We start from the raw sequence: 21062 nt of genomic DNA on the forward strand, positions 1-21062 counted from the left end.
GGTTATTGGAAAACTGAATCCCTTCTTGTCTGAGCCAGGGAAGCTGATCACTTCCTATTTCAGTCAAGAAAGTTTCCAGTGACCTCTGAGCTAGTTGGTAACAAACCCAATTAAGTTTAGCATAGTCAGTGGAGGCCTGGAAGATCCGCACTTCTACGTCGATACTACTGTTTATGTTATTCCAATGCGCAGGGCCTATTGGGAAAATAGGAACTACACTACATGGCGCCCAACGTTTGGTAAGGCGATAAACTAACGCAAGACGTTAGAGTAACTCAGTCGTGCATATTTCACACAGACCTCTTTCTCCCGTAAATACTCCAATAGACGTCTGGAGTGGGTGAAAGGTTAAATTCCGCCCGAACTCAGTAGGAAGAGATTCCTATGTAAAGCTCTGGTTTATTCAACGTTGAAGGATACAGTGTTCCAAAATATTGTGCACCTAATCTTTGTCTCCTTGGAGACCTACTCTGCAAAGCCTGCATTTATAAAATGACAGACAGTGAAGAAGAAAGGGAAGCAGCTAGGCTGGCAACCCTACTAATAGAGGAAGACTCGAGTCTCCTACAGACTGACCCGGATGCCATCGACATCCCGGTCCATTTAAGAAAATCTATAACTTTAAAACTTATAGAAAACGGACTGACACCACAAGGTGGTACAGTAATTTTCGTGATAGAGGCTCACGAATATCGGCAGACAGAGGTATTCTATTCATGGATAAACTTTCCAGCTGCAAACGCTAGAACAAAAGAGTTTCACTATTACAAAATAGAGGAACCTCCGGAAGAGTACGCTCCTTTCGAGGAGACTGAAATCCCACTAAAATTCCAAGAGCACCTGCTCTGGTTTAATGGCGCCCTAAAACATAATGATCATATTACCAGGCTCGGTCCACTAGGTAGACCAGGAGCAACGTGGCCGGTTCTAGCCGGCTACACACCACATCCTGACATTGCAAAAATGTCTAGAGAAGAGCTGTTAGTACAGCTAAAAACATTAATAAAAATACATAGGCAATTAGTCCAATATGTAATGCGGACTGCAACAGTCCAGCCAGCTGTTAATGTACCACAGCTGACCCCTCATCAGGGGAACACTAACCAAAATTACACCACAGAACATACAATCATGTCTTGGTAAAACACCCGTAAAACGGGAACAAATTCCTTTCTGGTTAGCACAGAAAATCACTCAAATAGAGGCAGTATTTCCTGATACTACCCCTATAGAGAAACACAGAATCTTGACCATCTGCCTTCCTATGGGAATCGCACCACACATAGAGGACTGCGACACTTGGGGTACAGTCTTTGCTTCCATTTACACAAAAACACACGGTGTTCCGTCTATGGTGGTAATACCAGAAGTGCTAAAACAGATTCAAAATGAATACGGTCCAGAGCCCGCTTTAAATCTTGGTATGAAATTACTGAAAGACTTCAAGCAGGTCTCGGCTATATTATTAGCCAATATAAAAGGAGAAGCAGCATCTGTGGCGATCCGCCAGAAGTTGAAGGAAACAGATATAACAGAGCAGCCAGTTGAGCTTGCCAGAATCATAGAGAAATGCTATGAAGAATTAGGTAGAGACAGCTTGGGTGGAAAACCAGTAAAGCCCCAACTGCTCGAAAATCCTGAAAAATTATTTATTAAAAATAATTCAAACACTCCTAAAAAGAGCTGGGATGGAAATAAACAATCCACTCCCAAGGAAAAAGTTTTCCAGTCCAGAGGAAGGTCTCCTCGGCGGAGGGAAAGAACTCCGACTCAAGAACACCAGTCTCCCCAGAGGGAGCCCTCTGAGAAAAGATATAACCTTAGAAATAGGGATAATTTGAAAAAACCTGATAGATATCAAAGTATTGATACACGTCCCTCTCGATCTTTTTCGCAGAAATCGGAAAGAAGAGGACGGTCAGACCCAGGAGAGCACACCAAGTCCAAAGACAAGGAACCTGCTCAGAGTAAAAAATCTCAATTTCCAAAAAAGAAGGTAGCCAGTATTAGAGTAATCAACCATGCCGAGAATACTGAGGACACAGTTGAAAAACGGGGAGTGGGCATTGACAATGTTGGACAGTGGACCAGAAATCAGTATAGCCCGCAAGATCCTGATGAGTCATCTGGAGACAGTGGACACGAATGAATACATTCAGGTTGAAACTGCCGACACCAGACTTAGCGAGCCCCATAAAATATACGAAATAACATTGCGTATAGAGGGTGATAAGACTAGGAAAATAAAGGGTCTATTTTGGGATAAACTCTCAAAAGGCTATGATATTCTGTTAGCTGAAAAAGATTGGCCCCCAGAGTTTGTCAGGGAGTGCCCTCGTGGCGAAGAAATGATTATGCCTGCCTTCTCGAATCACATTCCGATTCACAAAAAATATACATATGCAAGGAAATGGGCAGTAGCCCAGGCACCGGCATTATATAAAAATCATGTAGGATGAGATGAGGACTCTCCTCCTCACAAAATCCAATTAAAAAGTGAACCAGCTGCCCAACGGCAGTATCCCATTAAGCAAGAAGCTAAAAAACAAGTCAGGGAGATCTTAGATCAACTTGAATACCAGGGGGTGATTGAAACATGCACCTCTCAAATGAACAATCCTTTGTTTCCTGTCTCCAAGCCAGACAATTCATATCGTCTAGTTTTGGACTACAGACACCTTAATACATGTTGTAAAACATTTGCAGTACAAAACTCGCATAGTGCAGCCCTAATGAATAACATAGTTAGGAAAAAATATAAAACGACATTAGACATATCTAATGGTTTCTTTTGTCAAAACATTGCACCAGAAAGCAGATATTTGACCGCTTTCTCAGCATTTGGGTCGCAGAAAAAATTCTGTCGACTCCCACAGGGGTTCAAGAACAGCCCAGGACTATTCTCAGCTAGGGTAACAGAGTTACTACAAATCTATGATGATGAGGCATTATCTTACGTAGATGATATCTATCTCACAGACGACGACTTGGATACTCACTTGAAAAGAGTGAACACCATTATACTTGGGTTCGCAGCAGAGGGTTACAAATTCAACTTTAAAAAGTCTCGAATTGCCCATCTGACAGTACTATTCTTAGGGTACGAGTTATCAAGTGAAGGGAAAAGCCTAGCGGACAACTTCTTAGAGAAGTGCGCTGTACTCCAAGCTCCAAAAACGCTGAAGAATTTACAATCCATACTAGGTTTTCTGAATTTCGGAAGAACTTACATTCTAAATTACGCAGAGAGGGTTAAACCTCTCTACGAACTGATTAAACCTGATTTTAAACAAATCAATTGGACTCAAAAACACACAGAAATTTTGAGATCACTGCAAACAGACATGTTAGCTAAAACAAAATTAGATACACGTGACAATACACGCGATCTTGTAATCCGAGTCATCCCAGGAAGATGCGGATTCTTGTACCTGACCTCGAATGAGGGAGAAAAGGTACCAATTTCAATCAAATCTCACTTGTACACACAAGCAGAAAAAACATTCAGTCACACAGAAAGAACTGTGAAAGCAGTGCAAATTGCATTAGCAAATGAACGAGAACTAGCACACGGCAAACGGATTAATATCCTCACAGCGGAATCCGCCTTCGAGGCGCTATTCAGCCCAGTAAACCTGCCTACAGTGTCACTGGATCCGAAATGGATACAGTGTGTAGATTCTCTAGGAGCGGAAGATGTGAGATACTATTTCGCTCCGCAATTTGAAGAACTGAATGATTTAGAATATGAAGAAGAATATCCTCTGCCAATCGAAATTCTGCCTCTCCCACAATACGCCTGTATAATCTATAGAGATAGATTTGTACAGCATTTCAACGTAGAGAGGAAATCCTACGATGCAGCATGTGCGATTGTTAAAGGTCGTTGGCTGTGCGGTAAATTCAGACCGAAAGTAACAAAAACTGAATCATTGAGAAACTGTTCGGCTCGAAGAGCTGAAATCAGATGTTTAAAGATGGCGCTCGAAAATGCAGAACGTGAATTCCCCACACTTATCGTGAGCGATTCTCATTTTTGCGTCAACTCTTACAATAATAAACTGCAGAGTTGGATTGAAAACGATTACAAAGATGACACAGGTGCCACAATAAAGCATAAATTGCTCTGGAAACAGGTAGCTCTTTGACACAAAGAACTACAAAAGACTCACGTGATACACGCACAGAGTCTTCAACGTGATGGCGTTCACGTTGCAGGGAATTCATTGGCTAATACAGCCACAGCGGAAGCAACTAAACCGGCTTCCGTAGCCACAAAAAAGCGTACAGAAAAATACATAGACGGGGAAACCATGCTGGCAGTAAAAACGACCATAAAAGGCGACTGTGCAGCACTACCCGTGAACTATCCACTCAATTATGCATACGTAATCGATGCAAACTCCGTTCCTTTTGCTCGAATCCCTGGAGTGGGGGAAAGGGTAATTCCAAACAGGGACCGGCGGGGCTTCCTCATACAGGAAGCACACATGGGATTGGGTCTGAGACACCAAACAATCAGGGACTCTCTGAGAGAGTTAGAATCAGAGTACTGGTGGCCGGAAATGAGTGAAGGCATTCATGAGTTTGCAAAAAACTGTGAAGACTGCAACAGAGATCGCAGTGGAGAACCGGCCAGTGTAGTGTCAGAAGCCCTAATAGAAAGCATTAGGCAATCTATCCGCGTTATCAAAAAAGAGAAACGCGTCCCATTGTACATCGTTAAGGCTAAACACACTTAAAAAATGTGGCTTCCAGCGCTCGGCTGACGCTAGAACGGTTATAAAAGATCTGCGAGTCTTTATCGGCACATACGCAATTACCACGTTCCATTCTGACCAGGGTCCTGCTTTCAGCTCTCGAGCTTATAAGGAGGCCATGGCCAGCATGGGAATTGGGTTGCGGTATTCTTGTTCGTCGCACCCCGAAGGGAATAGTGTGGTTGAAAGAAAAAACCGGGACATAAAGCGATCTATAACAGCGAAGGTATTAGGTTCAGGCGCTGGGTGGGTCAAACATTTAATAAGTGTCCAGTCCAGTCTTAATAACTTGCCAAGAAATTCTCTAAAAGGTTTCAGCCCATACGAACTATTGTTCGGAATTAGAATGAACATTCAGGACCTCGATAGTCAGATGTCAGTGGTACAAGAAAAAACAACAGACTTTGACATCAAAGATCGTTTGGCTGTTTTACAGGAACTGAATGAAACAAGAAAATCCTTAAGCAACATAAAGTTAAAGCAACAGCCAGATACCACTGACGAGGCACCACAAGCAACAGCTCCAGCAAGGCCTGTCTGGAGTCCAAAGATTGGGGATCTAGTCAGAGAAAAAATTGCGGTGAAGAAGGAATTTGGGCCTTCTTACAGGAAAGCAGTACCTGTCTTGGCAGTCACCGGAACAAGATCAGTTGTACTACCGCCCCTTGCTGGTAAAAAGGAGAACAGAGTTGTGTCTATCGACCTGCTAAAACCACAACCATGTGGCCTATAATCAACAGTATGCCCAGTGGACTCCCAAGAAACAACAGAATACCCAAACTTGCAACAATCCAAGAGGTTCAAACTGAAAGACTAATCACATTCGATCAGCCTGCAGTGCACAGAGAAGGACTATGCAATAATGCCATGGAACTCGTGCCTCTTGAGACACAGATTGAAACAGTTCGTCAAGAAACACCAGTCTACAATAATGTGGCATCAGAAAATGCTACCGAGAGACAGATTGAAAGAACAATCCCAACAATTGACAGAACTGCCTCTGGTTATTTCATCAACTTCGACAACTTCTCTGAAGATCAAAACGAACCCGAAGTGATGCCAGAAACAAAAATGACTTTTAAAGAAAAAGCAACGGAACTCTTTCATCAACTAAAATAAATCTACCTTATTTCACCTTGGTTAGAGTTCTGGTTCGGTCTAGGTGTATTTTTCCTCCTGCTTTGGCTCATCATGGTACTTTGTTTGGGAAAATTCATTGAGGGAAAATACAGTACAAAGGACACAGCAAGTCAGAACATCAACCTAGTCCTCAAACCACACAGATCATCCCACGTGAAGACAAGAGAACTGTCAACAGTAAATGTCACTGCAATTCCAATACCTGGTGGGGTAGTATGGGAGAAAACCGACTATGAGATCTATGGTCCGGTCGAGATCCTGAAGTATCCTCATCAACTGAAGGTTTCCTTAAGTGACTTTGTAAAACCTAGTACATTCTCTGATGATTGGGACTTTTAATAGTATTAATGACATGATGTCTGATTTAGTAATGTCAGCTAGATTCACAGAACATGATTATTTACAAGGTTCATCTAGTTATGAGCAATTATTCTGCTACACACATTATGGCGATCATTACTTGCATAGATCTGCACAGCCTAGAAATGTTTTTATGTATAATCAATGGGAACATTGTGCTACACCACCTAAAAGCAGTTCTAAAGCATTTTTTGAGAAATTCAAATACTTCTCAGGGTTTAACACCAGTGATGCAGAAACGTTTTATTACAAACGGTTAGATAAAACAGGAATGAAAACAATGCTGACAAATTCTAAATTGATATATTCAGAAGCATTTTATGACAAAATGATGACATTTGGTTTTGATTATTGGAAAAATAACATTGAAACAAAAACAATTTGGGGTACAAAAGATTGGCAGGTACAAGGCCTTGAAGCACTATTCAGAACCTGCATGATACCAGAAAAAATTATGTTTTTAAATGACACAATACACCAAACATCCTGTCTTGGCCTAGCTAAGATCAAAGACCTTAAAACACCGTCTATTCCAAAACCAATACCTGAAAATACAACAACAGATACTGAGATAGACGTGTCACAAATTTTACATTTTAACAGAACACATCCTGATTGGAAAAAGTGGTTAATCTGGCCTACTGACACAAACAACTGTCAATATAGATTCCTGAACAAAACACAGGGGTTAAAAATGACCAGACAAGACCCTAGATACTCCCAGAGACAACATCCAGGGATAGTAACAACATAAAGTGTAGGGAAACTCTGCCTTGAATGGCTAGGAACATCCACACTGGCTGAAATTAAGCAACACTTGTCTTAACTAAAAGATGGTGCTGATTTGCGCGATTTCATTCTTGGACCACGCAAACAGCGTCAAAAGCGTTTCATAGCGACCAGTATCTGTGCTGCGTACAACGAGGCTTGGAAAGTCACACAAACTGAAACAGCTGAAAAAATACGAGAAATTGATCGTATTAATTTGGAAAAATCACTTTCTGTAGTGGACAATGGGTTAATGACTGTCTTCCAGAATATATTCGTTGGACAATATTGTATCCTCTGCCTTTGATGTGATAGACAGAGACTTGCTAATGTTACAACATGGCCAGTCACAATTACGTTCTATTATACAATTAGGCTGGACGCTGCAAAATCTTCGTTCAGGCTATGTGCCTTGGCGTTTAATCAACACAACGTCATTATTTTCCATTTTTAACCTTACTGATAAACAAATCAGTTTGGCACAGAAAGGAGCAGACTATACAATCCTGAGCATCGAAAAACTTGAGAGATTACCATTGACAATGTCAGAGAGTCCTGTCATTGAATGGATAATACACGGAATTATCACCATTCCGATAACAACTTTCCAATTTAAAAAGTGCCTTGAATACATACCTACTGGCCAGTATGAACGATTGGGTAAAGGATACATAAAATCAGAATGGAAATTACCATACACACATTCTTGCTACAGTGACAGCGACAAAAATGTATTTCTTAGTGGTGAAAATTGTAAACATTCACTAAGCGGTATACTTTTGTGCCAGGGTATTAATTTACACGGAGCCTGTGAAGGTAATTCTAACAACCTTTCATGCCACCAGCTAGTCACACCTGCAACTCAGATAGAGCCCTTCTTTATGCAACTTGCAAACAGGAGTTACATTCTTAGAACGGATCACAGATGTTGTGGCCTAGTGCCAGGGAAAAGTTATCTAGTGAGTGTAACATCCATGGTCAAATGTTGTATGCAGGCATTGTTTCCGAGCGGGCTTGCAGACACAGAGACTCCCATATGGCCTTGTCTGAATCTCTATTCTATACGAATTGATACTTTAAGCAAAATGAAGTCTGTGCTTTTGCAGACAACAGTGCCCATAACGTCATCAAAAGAGACGTATGATCTTCTAGTTGCAAGGACAGCTACGGAAGTTCATGAACTTTTATCAACAAATTGCCCCGTGCATTTCGTAGAAATGCTTAGCCAACTCCTTAACATGTCTAGTGCCACAGGCATCCCAGGCATATTTAAGACGATTTTTACGGGACTGCTAACACCATTTCAAGCAATTCTGGGAATCGTTCCAAATTTTGTCCACTCTGTTTTTGGCGGCATACCCCTATTTTTGGGACTTGTAGCAGGGATTTTATTTTTGACCCTCCTGCTTCGTTATGGCAAGCCAAAGCTCAGACATAGCTCCTTTGGGAATGGAAGAGACAATCCTAGCAATGCGCTACCGGGACAGAATAACTAGAGTCCTTGGATTGGCCAGGCTGAGAGATCTAAACATGACCTGGTTCCTTTCATTCAGACCTATATGGCAATCCTGTATCTTACCGGTACTTCGATGTATGCTATGCGGAGATGAGTGCGTGTTGGACATCTGTCTTTCACTTTCATCAGCAGTACCAATAGACGTCGATACTTTGCTCAGTCCGATAACGGCTCACGCATTGTGTTGTCCCCAGCGGCTACCAATCCTGATGACGGCATTCGTTGAGACTCCTGTGCTACGACTAGGTGGTAACAGTGGAGCGAGTGACAAAAGCAGCATCAACCAGGTACGACCTTCTGTGAGCATTGCTGATCCCGACTATGATGACAGCAATCATTCTCACACCTGCCAAGTTACAGCACTATCGAATTTGGTTGAACTGTCACCTGATTTTGTAGACCAATTCTTTGAGAGCCTGTCTGATATGATGTTCTCACCCGAACAGAAACAATAACTTTATAGAAGCATTCCGACACACAGCGTTCCCATGAACTCTGAATTCGGCCTTCAGTTTTGAACAACAAAAACTGCTAAAAGCGTTGGAACTCTATTTCCCCGTTCAAGCATTAATTCTTTTGAATTGAACATTTTTAATATTGACCCTTTTTGGCACAAACAATTCTTTGCTTAAAGTAAAAACTATTCTTAGAGAACAGGAACTTCAACTTCTATTTTCTACACACATCTAGAGACATATAAACTTACACCAGCCTCTCGCACATGTTATTGCAATGCATTTATATGTGATGATTTATTTCGCCCTTCTTCTGTTTCAGAGATATTTCATGTGTAATTCTTTTTGCATAATCGTTCAAGATTTCATATGCTATAATTTTTTGAATGATTTCTATGCTTCAAAAACGTACGGTACCTAAATTTTCAGGTATTACAATATACGCCTATTTCAAATGCATTTATGTATTTTGGGGTGGGCAATGTTACACATGCATCTTATTGCTCTAGTTTTAGTAATTTGATGGACATGAACCCGTGGAGTGGGTGTTGCGTGCTTATCTAGGATCCTGATCGATACTGTGACCTTATGCCCCTATTCGGCTATAAATCCATTTATTCCCTATATTGGCATAACCGTTCAAGTACGATATTCAGAAAGTCATCTCTGGCCTCACACGAACAGAGCCACATTCCAGGATAGCTTTCTCTGCCACTTCCTGTGCAACCAATTAGTGCAATAACAGAGCAGAAGTCACTATCTGAGATTCCTAGATTAACACTCCGAGTTCTTCAACAAGATAAAAACTCAGCAAACCTGGAAATCCCCGCTTGCTGTGTTTTGATTAGTAATGGAACTCTAATGAGCAACTGATAGCGATCACTTCCTAATGACATCTTTAATTGACGTCTTATGTCCAGCAAACTTACGTCAAACCAGGCACCTGTCAGGTATAAATACTACCAACGTTGCCTTAAGCAATAGCCTGTTGCCCGTCGCTTGATGAAGCTGCTGTATGCAAGCCGCTGATACCATTATCGCTGCTAAAGCGCGAACGATGGTGTGGTGAACGTAGGAGCTGAACAGCCGTCCCTCTGCGAAGAGCCCTGCAGATGCCAGCTGCCCGCGGACGCTGTCCCCCCTCCTCCTCCTCGACGCGCTGAAGAGAGGCGCTGCCTTTCTCCTGCAGAGAAATCCAGCTCCAGCGTTTCTGGTCTACCCTTGCGGGTGACTGGGATACCGAGTTCCCCTGAAGGAGATACCAGACCTCCATCATTCTATTCAGAGGTATGGTGTTGACTAAACCCTTAGTGAGAATTCTTGAAGCAAACCCAACTTAACTTAAAGCTACTTACTTACTCCCCTCCCACGTATTAGGCTTAGGTCAGGTACACTGGGGTAGGTGTAGTTAGAAGCACTAGTTGAGTATTTTAGCCTAATGTATATATGAATGTATATATGTTTTATTACTTTTAAACCATTGTATGGCTAAGAAACCATATCAATGCTTTTACAGTATTATTTCGCAATACTTATCTTACTGTATGTACTTTTTATCATAACAAGTCTTGCAATTGTGGCAATACATTTCTCTTGTACGAGAAGAAAGACTGTTCAATAAATGTTAACCCTTTATTGACAAACGCCCGTCTCTCTATTCTCTACATATTGTGAAAGTAAACTGCACCAACCTGACTGAGTAAAATAACTGTCTATTGTTTCACACGACCCTAGAGATTGACTTGATCTGAGGAGCAAAGTTGTCATGTTGCACGGTTGTTGGAAAACTGAATCCCTTCTTGTCTGAGCCAGGGAAGCTGATCACTTCCTATTTCAGTCAAGAAAGTTTCCAGTGACCTCTGAGCTAGTTGGTAACAAACCCAATTAAGTTTAGCATAGTCAGTGGAGTCCTGGAAGATCCGCACTTCTACGTCGATACTACTGTTTATGTTATTCCAATGCGCAGGGCCTATTGGGAAAATAGGAACTACACTACAAAAGCACAAACTTCTGCTGAAAGTCCAAAGGGCAAGTTCAACCCAGTATCAGGGCAAGTATCAAACCCCCTAGCCTCTTGTAAGTCCATGTAAAAATTGTCATCATCATAATGCAGGCGTAAATCATCCCCACCATCACCATCTTTGGGTGGTGGCAAGCTTTTGTCAGAATAGGAGTCAAAACACAACAGAGCCTCTAAAGGTACCTCCTTGTTTGTGGGATAGAATCATATGCAGGTTGTATCGTGACCGGGTGCGCTGTAGTGATTTTGGTGCACAACCTCGGTTGGGGTCATGCTGAAGCTGGGTTGGGCTCAGACCCTGAGACAGCACAGGATTCTCCCTCAGCATCAGTTGTGTCAGCATCAGCATTGACACAGAAGGGACCAACGCAGGTCAAGGAGCTGGGGTGGAGATATCCACTGCAGCCAACATTGAGCCTGTGATGCATCCAAGGGGGTCAGATGGCGCAGAGAATGGATCCGCCGGTTGAAATGTGGTTGGGAGTCTATGTGGATAATTGGGTATTAAAGGCATGCCAGAAGGATCCAAGAGAGTTCCAAATATACACAGCCTTAAAGGTCTCTACTGCGCCATTGCTGATGGACCAGGGAACTCAGGGCGCATTAGCATCAACTGTAGAATTAGTCCTGCAACTGGAGACCACTAGGGAGACCTGGATCATTCTGTTTACATCGAGAGTGGTGGGATGTGGTCAAGTTACGCTTCGTTTTCTTGTGTTTTCATTTGAACTTCGACTGCGAAGATGACTGCTTGCTGGAGCGACCTAGGGAGAAGCACTGCGACTAAGAGTGGGAATGGAACTTATGAGAGGCCCACGACTTCTTATGTTTTAGGATGTACAGCTTTGCTTCTAAGTCCTGAATCATCAGAGGGTGCCTGGGGGAGCACTCATTGCATGACTTCCAGTCGTGCCTAGAGCCCAAACACCAAAGAAGCACTTCTTGCGGGTCCATGACAGATATTTGTTTACTGCAGCTGCGGTTTAAAACCTGCTGTTTTGGGAGAGGGCATACAGGCACATGCATCAATATTGCTTTTTGTGATTCCTTAATTGCGAAAAATAAGGAATCGCAATTAAGGAATTGCAAAATGCAATGCATCAAGAAATCGCTAAATAAATTGCGATTTCTTAATATTCCTTAATTGCGACTCGCAAATTGCGAGTCGCAATTAAGGAATACCTCCCCATTCATTCCTATGGGCCTAGAGGCCCATAGGAATGAATGGGAAGACATTCTCAATTTGCGATTAGCAATTAGCGAATCGCAAATTGAGAATGCGATTTCAAGGGTGCAGGGGTGTCCAAAGGACACCCTGTTGCACCCCTGAAATCAATCTGTGCACATATGTTGTGCACACACATGCCCTAAGGGCATGTGTGTGCACAACATGAAACTTTGAAAAATGCACAAAAGTGCATTTTTCAAAGTTTTCGCAAATTACCATGAGGTTCAACCTCATGGTAATTTGCTCCCCCTAATTGCGAAATCGCAATTTTATAAAGTTTCATGCATTGCATTGAAGGAATCCCAAAATGCGATTCCTTATATGCAATCGCAATTTGAGAATTCGCAAACGGACGATTTTTGCGTTTCGCACCGTTTGCGATCGCAAAATCCTTTGATGCATGTGCCTGATAGTTCCCTTGCACACAGGATTTAGTTTTAGGAGTCGTGGGAAGACCAACGAAAGTGAGAGCATAGCTTTGGATCTGTGTTAAAGGTGTGGGAAGAAAGGAACTGACATCGGTGTGCACATGGTGCCTTTATATGTGGCTCCACTCCATCACTTCGGTGGCGTCAGGGAGACACTGCGGAATCTCATGGCACTACCTAGTTGCATGTTGGGAGTACTGCTAAGAAAAGCATGGTACCTGGGGAATATTCTAATGGTGAGTTATCTGCAGTTAGAAGTATCCATCAGAAATTTAAAACATTTACAACTAGGGAATCAGGAGCAGCTTATACCTACTGTCGAAGTGTCAGAAAGTTTGGCTTTATCTTTTGGCGGATGAGCTTGCTCCTGGTTTTCCTCATTTGTTGAATGGCTCTTACAGCTGTTCCTAGTAGATCTTCATAGCACAAGATAATTCTGTGATGTTAGGCTGTGGGAAATGTCCTGCCTTACAGCTACCACAGCTCCCCAGCACATAACAGGGCCATGTAACAGCACCAGTACCCTACATAGGGCAGGTCACGTCCCAAGACATGGGAACCTCTTAGAAAAACACTTCCGCAGCAGAGGACAACAAAAAAAGACCTGCGGCAAAAACCCTGCAGAAGGCTTACCAAGCAACCAGAGAGGAAAAATACAGGAGGCCCAAGCTCAGGGCCCACATGGTGCAGAAAACCCGAATGAAAAAAAACAGTCAAGAAGAAGGGCTGGCCAGCAGCCAACAGAACTACAGTCCCAACACGGAGGACTCGAGTGGCCATGAATCACACAGAACAGACAACCGCGAGTGACTAACCCCAACAGAAGAACACCTCTAAGAACCAGATCAACTCTCCGGTCACCGAGGGGGAGGAGAAGGAGAAGGAGGAGAAGGATGAAGCCCCGCCAAGAACCTCTGGATGGCCGAGTCCGCAGGGACATGGAACAAAAGAGCATCATCAAAGGGGAGGTCCACCAACCGTTCTCGAACATTCTCCAGGAACACATTGTCCCGAAGCCAGGCATGGCGACGAAAGGCAACCGAAGAAGCCATGGCACGACCCAGCACCTCCGAGATGTCCAACGCGGAGAGAAGAATAAACGCCGGCAGCTCCCGGCCATCCAACACATGGTGTCTCAAATCAACATAGACACCCTCCTGTGAAGCAGCAAACATAAGGGACTCCGCCGAGTCCCACAAACAAGAAGTGGCCCGAGCCAAAACACACAGCATGTTAAGGGCCTGCAGAGCCGCACTGGTTGAGGCGAACATTTTGCGCCCTGCGACGTAGGAGACAACAGCGGCGGCAAAGAAGGAAAGGCAGTCTGAAAAAGAGGGCCTCTGGTAGAGGGGTGAAGGCAAAGACACACCAAATCACCCAGCGCCGGAAGATGAAGGAGTAGAAGGTGTTGGGGCACTGGGTCCCCCGTGGCGGGATGGCCCCAAGCCCCCAAAAGAGAAGAATGGAGTGAACCCTCGATGGAGAACCTCCAGAAGATGATCCGAGGGGAACTGGGTAGCTTAGTCTCCCATGCGCAAAATCCCCATAGCCGTGGAAACAGCGCGAGCGAAAGCCGCACCTGCCTCCGTAGGGCCCCGTGGAGGGGAAAGCAGCTCCTCGTTAGGTGACGGCTGCAAGCTAAGGCAGCCTCCCCCAAGCCAACCGGAGGGAAGGGCCAGGTCTGGAAAGAAGGAAGAGGAACGGAGGAGTGGGGAACCTGCGGCTCCTCTGGCAAAGACTGCAGCCGCTGGGTTGGCGAGGAGCACCTTTAGACAACATCGGTGAAAAAGCCACGACGCAGCGACCCGCCTCCGGCGAGGAGCATACCAGCAAACGCAGAAACTCTGGAGAAGAGGAGACGTCCGAGGATGAGTCAACGACTCGACGTCGGGCCGTCGCCGTAGAGTCCGCAATCTGAGGCAGGGCATCATTGTCTGGCGCCAGGGGAGATGTCGGAAAGACCTCCGCCACAGCGCACGGTGCAGGAGAGCCGGGGCTGGTCCGGAGCCAGGCCGGCGAGGGAACGGCGTCGACTCGACCTCCGACGAGGCAGCCGCCTGCTTGGAGGGTTGAGAGGGACTCAGTCCCCCGCCAGCCCGACCCCAGACGGGGCAAGAGGGTCCGTCTGCCGACTCCTGTGGTGCCGCCAGGGCCAGCAACTACCGGCACCGAAGCGGCGTCACCTCGGCCTCGGACATGACCACCGCCTGTCCAGAAAACCGAGAGGGGCTCGCGTCCCGAGCCCTGGCGACCTCCCGCGACACCACAGGGACTCTCGCAGGAGTTTGCAGCAAAGCAGAGGCGCCGTGGTCCGAAGGAGGGAACACTGAAGGGCCGCACCCCAACGGCACCACATCCTCCAAACCTGGATCCGAGGCAGTCGTGCCAGGGACTGACGTCACGGAGGGCCTGCATACTGCAAGGTATTCGCTGAAATCTCAGGAGGGGAAGAAGGAGGGGGAGAAGCGAGCGAGGCCTGCAAAGCTGCCGCATATGTCTCCATCTGGGCTCTAGTCACCCCCACACTGGGAAACGGTGGATAAGGGGACGACCTAAGGGGCCGCACCATCCACGGAGAGCCCACGCCCCAGACAGGCCCGAAACCGACCCTTGGGGACAAACTGCGACACTCACCGACAGGTGAGCGACGCTCCTGCGACCTGGGAGAGGACGCTGTCGACGTGGGAAGCAGCTGGTTTGAGAAACCTCCGCAGGTGCCAGGCGAGATGACGCCGCCGACCTGGACATGCGAGTCGAGAGATGTTTCATCTGGCGCTCCCGCCGGGACTTCGGCTTCATCTGCTGGCACGCCTCACAATTTATTTATTTTTAAGGAGTTTTATATAGCGCAAGCTGGACCCGAGGGTATCAGAGCGCTTTACAACATGTACAGTCAAGTGCAGTTATGCAGTACAGATCTTAGGATAGTCCATGGAGGATTGTGCCCCGTATAGCTCAGATAGGAAAGCGGGCAACTATGGAGCGGGTAGGGTGTCGATCCTTCTGGACGAGCGTCTAATCAGATTCTATGCGTAACCAGGTCGGAATACCGAGAGGTTTTCTGGGTCCAAGTCAAAGTCCACCGTCAAGAGACTATAGAAAGACGGAGAACCACGAAAGGAGCATCCTTGGATCTTATCGTTTCGCTCGAGAGCGGTCTAGGAAGAGGACTTTGAGCAGTTTCTTGAAATTAGGGAATGAGGAGATCGTTCTGATGTGGGGGGTGGAGTTCCAGATTTTAGGGGCGTTACCAGCGAAAGATTTGGCTGCGGTATTTTGCTTGCGAGTTTCCAGAGGGATGAGCAATAGAGTGCTGGAGCTCCTGAGGTTCCTGGACTCTTTTGAGTTTAGCGGCTAAGTATTCCGGTTTGCCTGTGTGTAGGGCTTTATGCGTGAGGCAAGCTGTTCTAAAGCTGGCTCGAAGATCAATTGGAAGCCATTTAAGTTCCCTGAGTGCAGAAGAGATGTGGTTGAATTTCTTAGTTCCTGTGACCATTCTTGATGCAGCATTGAAGGTTGTTTTAAGGGGTGCTAGGTGAGATTTTGCTGTTAGGGTCAGGGCTGCGATCCCATAGTCGATTCTGGAGAGCACCAGTGCTTGCGTGACTTGTTGGAGATCTTTAGGATTGATTGAAGGCTTTATTTTGATATAAAAGAATATCATAAAAGCATAATTCAATGGGCTAAAATCAATATTTACATGCACATTCAATTTACACAATAAAAACATTGTATAAGCAGTTAAGACAAGTATTAAATTGACGGGGCAAGCCTTTTTGAACGAATTATCCAAGACCATTTCAGGAACTTGGATACACCGCAAACAAACAAAGTGCGTGTGTCGGACATTAAAATACGGAGGGCCACTTTGTATTGCCGAGTGCCCAAATGGCTACATAGTGGTTTGAGCCACCGCCGCCTAGGGGCTAGATAGTCCGGACATTAAAAAAAAAGATGGGCAACAGACTCGACACGTGTTGGACATGACGCACAAAAAGGAGATCGCTGGTAGGGAGTTTTCCACCGTGCTAACAATTCGTTTACAGGAAGCGTCCCTATTCTGAATTTAAAATACAGGGCTCGATCTAGGGGGTTGGACAGTATATCTAGATACAGTTCATAAACCACCACATCCTTAATATTCATAAAATCTAAAGTCGATTTGCAATGTTTAGAGTCTGTAGTGTTTTTACAAGATATCCAAGTCCAGTACAGTTTCTTTAGGACGGCTTTGGGGGGGGGCAGTCCTGGACCCCCACGCCTCGCCGAGACCGATGACCCCAAGCAAGCGTTTCACGTCCCTCAGCCACTTGATCTTGGACCAGCCCTCCATTTGCATCACCTCTAACAGAGCATCTGCATATGAGGCCAACTCGGGCACACGCCACAGGCGAGCCCAGAGTAGCAAGGGACGTAGTTGGGCTTGGTCCTTAATCGATCTACAACCCAGATCCATTAAAACAGGTACGGAAGGGGTGCTCTGGGGAAGGGCCATCAGTTCCTTCAAAAATTTGCACTCTGATCTAGCTAGGGCTTCAAGGTTGCACATACCCCACAGCTCCGCCCCATACAAAGCAGCACTAACCCCTCTTGCTTTGTAGATCTCCACTACTGGGGCGATGGGCTTGGTTGAGGAGGAGCGTTGCTCCTTTAGGAGTGCACCACCCACCCTTTTATGGCCAAGTATCATTTTCTTGATATTCGAATTCCAGTGCATTGAATCAGTTAAGCGGATTCCTAGGTAGTCGAATTCGGCCACCCTCTCCAAAGGCACGGAATTCAGCACCGGGGTGCGACCGATTTATTTGGGGTGGTTCAAAACCAGATATTTAGTTTTAGTGGTGTTGATAATCAATCCCCTAAGTGAGCAGAACTCCTGGAAGCTGTTAAGGAGGCTCTGCAGGCCCATAGGAGTCTTTGAGATAAGGAGGGTGTTGTCAGCAAAGAGTAGTGTGGGGATACGCTTGCCCGCCATGGACGATGCATCTGCAGGAGTTCTAAGCAGATGCTCGACCACTCCGTTCACATAAAGAGAGAACAGAGTGGGAGCAAGCACACATCCCTGACGGACACCTCTCCCCACAGGGATCCTGTCCGTTTTTTCACCGTGCGTGGCCCACCGCACCTGAGCAAAATTCTCAGCGTGGAGCCTCACCAATAAAGACAGGATATACGGTGGCAGCCCCATCTCCGACAAAACCCTCCATAGCCCCTCCCTTGGTACTAGGTCAAAGTCAGTCTTCAGGTCTATGAAGGCCAAGTAAACACTTCCCTTGCCCAGCACCACCACCTTCCAGTAGAGAAGAACCAATCTAAAAGCTTGTTCTATGGTCCCTGTTCCGGAGCGAAAGCTAGTTTGGTAGTCCGACAGAATGTTATTGTCGTCTACCCACTGAAGCACCCTCCCCAAAATCACTTTGGCTTATAGGCCTATAGTTTGCGGGGTCGTCCCGACACCCCTTTTTGAATATCGGGACGACCTCCGCCCCTTTCCACGATTCTGGGACAGAAGAGCCATTATTGATAGCGTTAAGCAAGGAAGAAACCACCTTCCCCCACTCTTCATAGTTGGCGCGCAACAGATCGCCTGGTAGCCCATCACGTCCAGGGGCTTTGAGGGGCACCAGAGTTTTTGTTACGCTCTCCACTTCTCTAGGAGTGAATGAATCTCCTATTGTGTCCCCCTGAGGTTCAGCTGTATAGAGACTACTATTATTGATTAGCTGAGGGTTCGTCTCATCAGAGGTGTAAAGGGAGAGAAAGTGGTTGTACCAAGTTAGTGCTGAGATGTTGCATGTGATAAGGGTGCTATCTGGTCTGTTCCTGAATCTGATTAAATTCCAGAACCCTCTAGAATCTCTGCCAGCACTCGCTTCCATGAGATCAGACAAGTACCCATCCTCCCACTTTTTCTTTGCTGCTTTCGTACTCTGGATATACTTTTTCCTAGCAAGCCTGATCTTTGCCGGGGATTTAATTTTAACAGCAGTGATCAAGGCGGATTTGTCCTCCCTGCATTTCTTAGTAAACCAGCCTGGTTGGTTCTTAGGTCTCTTGTTATTCCCGGCTGGAGGATCTCTAACTGGGAGACGGAAGAAATTACCCATAGTGTTGATTAAATTACAGAAAAGAGCTGTCACTTCACTGGGTATCTCGGTGCACAAGTCCAAATTGGACTGTGCAGTTGCTAGGAGCGCCCCTATAGCTAGCAGGTTGCCCTCGTCCATAGCGACATTGCACCACTTCAGGCGCCTCCCACAATTAGTGGGGCGTACTGCTGAGGTGAAGGCTGGTTTAGAGGGCGTGTGCACGCTAAGTTCCCCAGGCCACAAAGGGCGAAGAGTCAAGGAGAGGGGGTTGAATGTAATCTATCCTCGATGTGTGATGAGCCCTGTTGTAGGTGTGGGCTCCCAGAGGATCCGAGAGCGTCCTCCCGTTCACGGCCCTCAGGCTATATTCCAGGGTCAGGGAATTAAGTTGTATGGCCCTTGGGGACCACCTCCTGATAGGTGGAATAGTTAGGGTGGGAATTCCTTTCATAGCATCTTCTTCGGTAAGGCCCAAAATGTCCTCCGCAGCAAGGGGCTCAAAAGTGCAGTTGAAGTCCCCTGCAACCAGGACATGAGATCTAGCCGGGCACTGTCTAAGAACGTCCTCCAGGCCTGTAACAGTGGGTGACTGTAAGCCTCCTTTCGGCCCCCTGGCATAGATGTTAATAATGTGCAGGGTAAGCCCTCTCTGTGGCCCCTTGAGTGAAATTCTGAGTAGATCGGGGGAGTTGGAAGCATGCTGCATAACTTTGCATCCCAATGAAACGTCAACCCATATGAGAAGGCCACCTGAGGGGCGACCCTTCCCTGTGGGGGAGGAACAGCGGGTAAGAAGAACGATGAGTACCCCACCTTATGGCAGGGTTCCCTGCTCCATGTTTCTTGGAAGATACAAATTGAATGGGCCTCCACGAGGGTATTCCAGTCGGGAAGGTCCAGATTCCTAGAGATGCCCACAACGTTCCAGCTGAGAATCCTAAGAAATGGATCCGCCAAAGCCGGCTCCGTGCGGGACTCAGACCCAAGTATGGCCGCCCGCCCCAAAATAGTTGGTGGTAAGCCCTCTCTCATGGGCCTCGTAATGTAGGTAGTAGCAAGACCAGATGACAAGTCTAAAGGCCGTCTAAGGCATGGGGGAATAGAGTCAGAGGGACTGCCTGGAGCAGGATGTGACTGGAGATTGTCAGTAGATGATTCAGGGACATAGAACGTACTTAGACGAAAAGGTGTGTCCCGGGAGCAAGTATCATTTCAGTACCCAAAAGCCCTCGAGTGGTTCGATGACCAAGGGTGAGGTAGGTAAGGAAGAGAGTAATGGTGGTCCTCAGGGGGGATAGAACCATGCCTCCCACCCCACCCTTGATAACTAAAATTTGAAAAGCTTGGCGGCCTAGCATAAAAATAGCTCAAATCTACTAAACCAATACCCTCTCCTCCATAGCCTTGCTGCTGGTTGCAGATGAATGGGGCAACCCTGGCATCCTTGAAATTCACCACCACGCAATCCCCCTGGAGATGCTTGTGTCCGTATCCTACCCACCCTACCCTTCTAACATTTAGAATCTGGCCATCCAGCTCGTTAGGCAATGGTCTGTTTGCTCTTAACCAGTGCATGGCTTTATTTTTAAGCGCCTGGTAAGATTCATGCTGGTCAGCCTTCAGTGGTGGAAAATTAGTAAGGACAGCAACATAGGGCTGACAGTCAGGTGGGAGGTTTACAGAGAGGGGTCTAGCAGCCTCAGTGAGAGACTGGGCAGGCTGCTGAGAGGCAGGTGCGGACTTAAGACTATTTGTGCTAGGTTGTTCTAGGGGGGCTTTGGGGTCTTTCCTTGAGTGCGGTGCTTTCGCCCTCGTTGTAGTGGGTCCTTTCGGATTTGTGACTGAGGGAGCAGAGCCGACAAAATGTTGACCCTGAACCGTCGGGCACTAGTATCAGAAGGGAATATGGTAGGTGGAGTAGAAATTGGTACAGCCTGTACAGCACCCTGGTGCGCAGACCCCTGAGGACAGGCCGTTTTTTGGGTGGGTTAAGGCGATGCGACCTCGGGAGCTAAGACATCTCGATGAGATCTAACCTGCTCACTCTCACTCAGGTTGTGTTTGGCTTGCAATTCTATCAAGGATTTGAGAGAGAAAAAATTATCTAGAGATGACTGCTCAAATCTGTCTAAACGGTCTGCGATATCCTTAACCCTTTGTAGTACGGGGAGAATCAAGGACCTTACTAGCTTCTCGATCTGCTCTATAGGGGAAGAGGGCAGGGGCAGATCGGATGTAGGAGAGCTCTCTGCTAAACTCTCCGGATGAGGGGCTAGATTGGGCTGCACAGGGGTCATA

General features: G+C 46.1%; 1 protein-coding gene across 1 annotated transcript in view; it reads right to left on the reverse strand.

Moving 5' to 3' along the window:
- The window catches only part of ESYT1 (extended synaptotagmin 1), a 481007-nt gene that overhangs the window by 49998 nt on the left and 409947 nt on the right, over positions 1-21062 (reverse strand). The gene's annotated exons all lie outside the window — the stretch shown is intronic.

This window comes from Lissotriton vulgaris, chromosome 1_1 (genome assembly GCF_964263255.1).
Source record: "Lissotriton vulgaris chromosome 1_1, aLisVul1.2, whole genome shotgun sequence".
Classification (NCBI taxonomy): Eukaryota; Metazoa; Chordata; class Amphibia; order Caudata; family Salamandridae; genus Lissotriton; species Lissotriton vulgaris.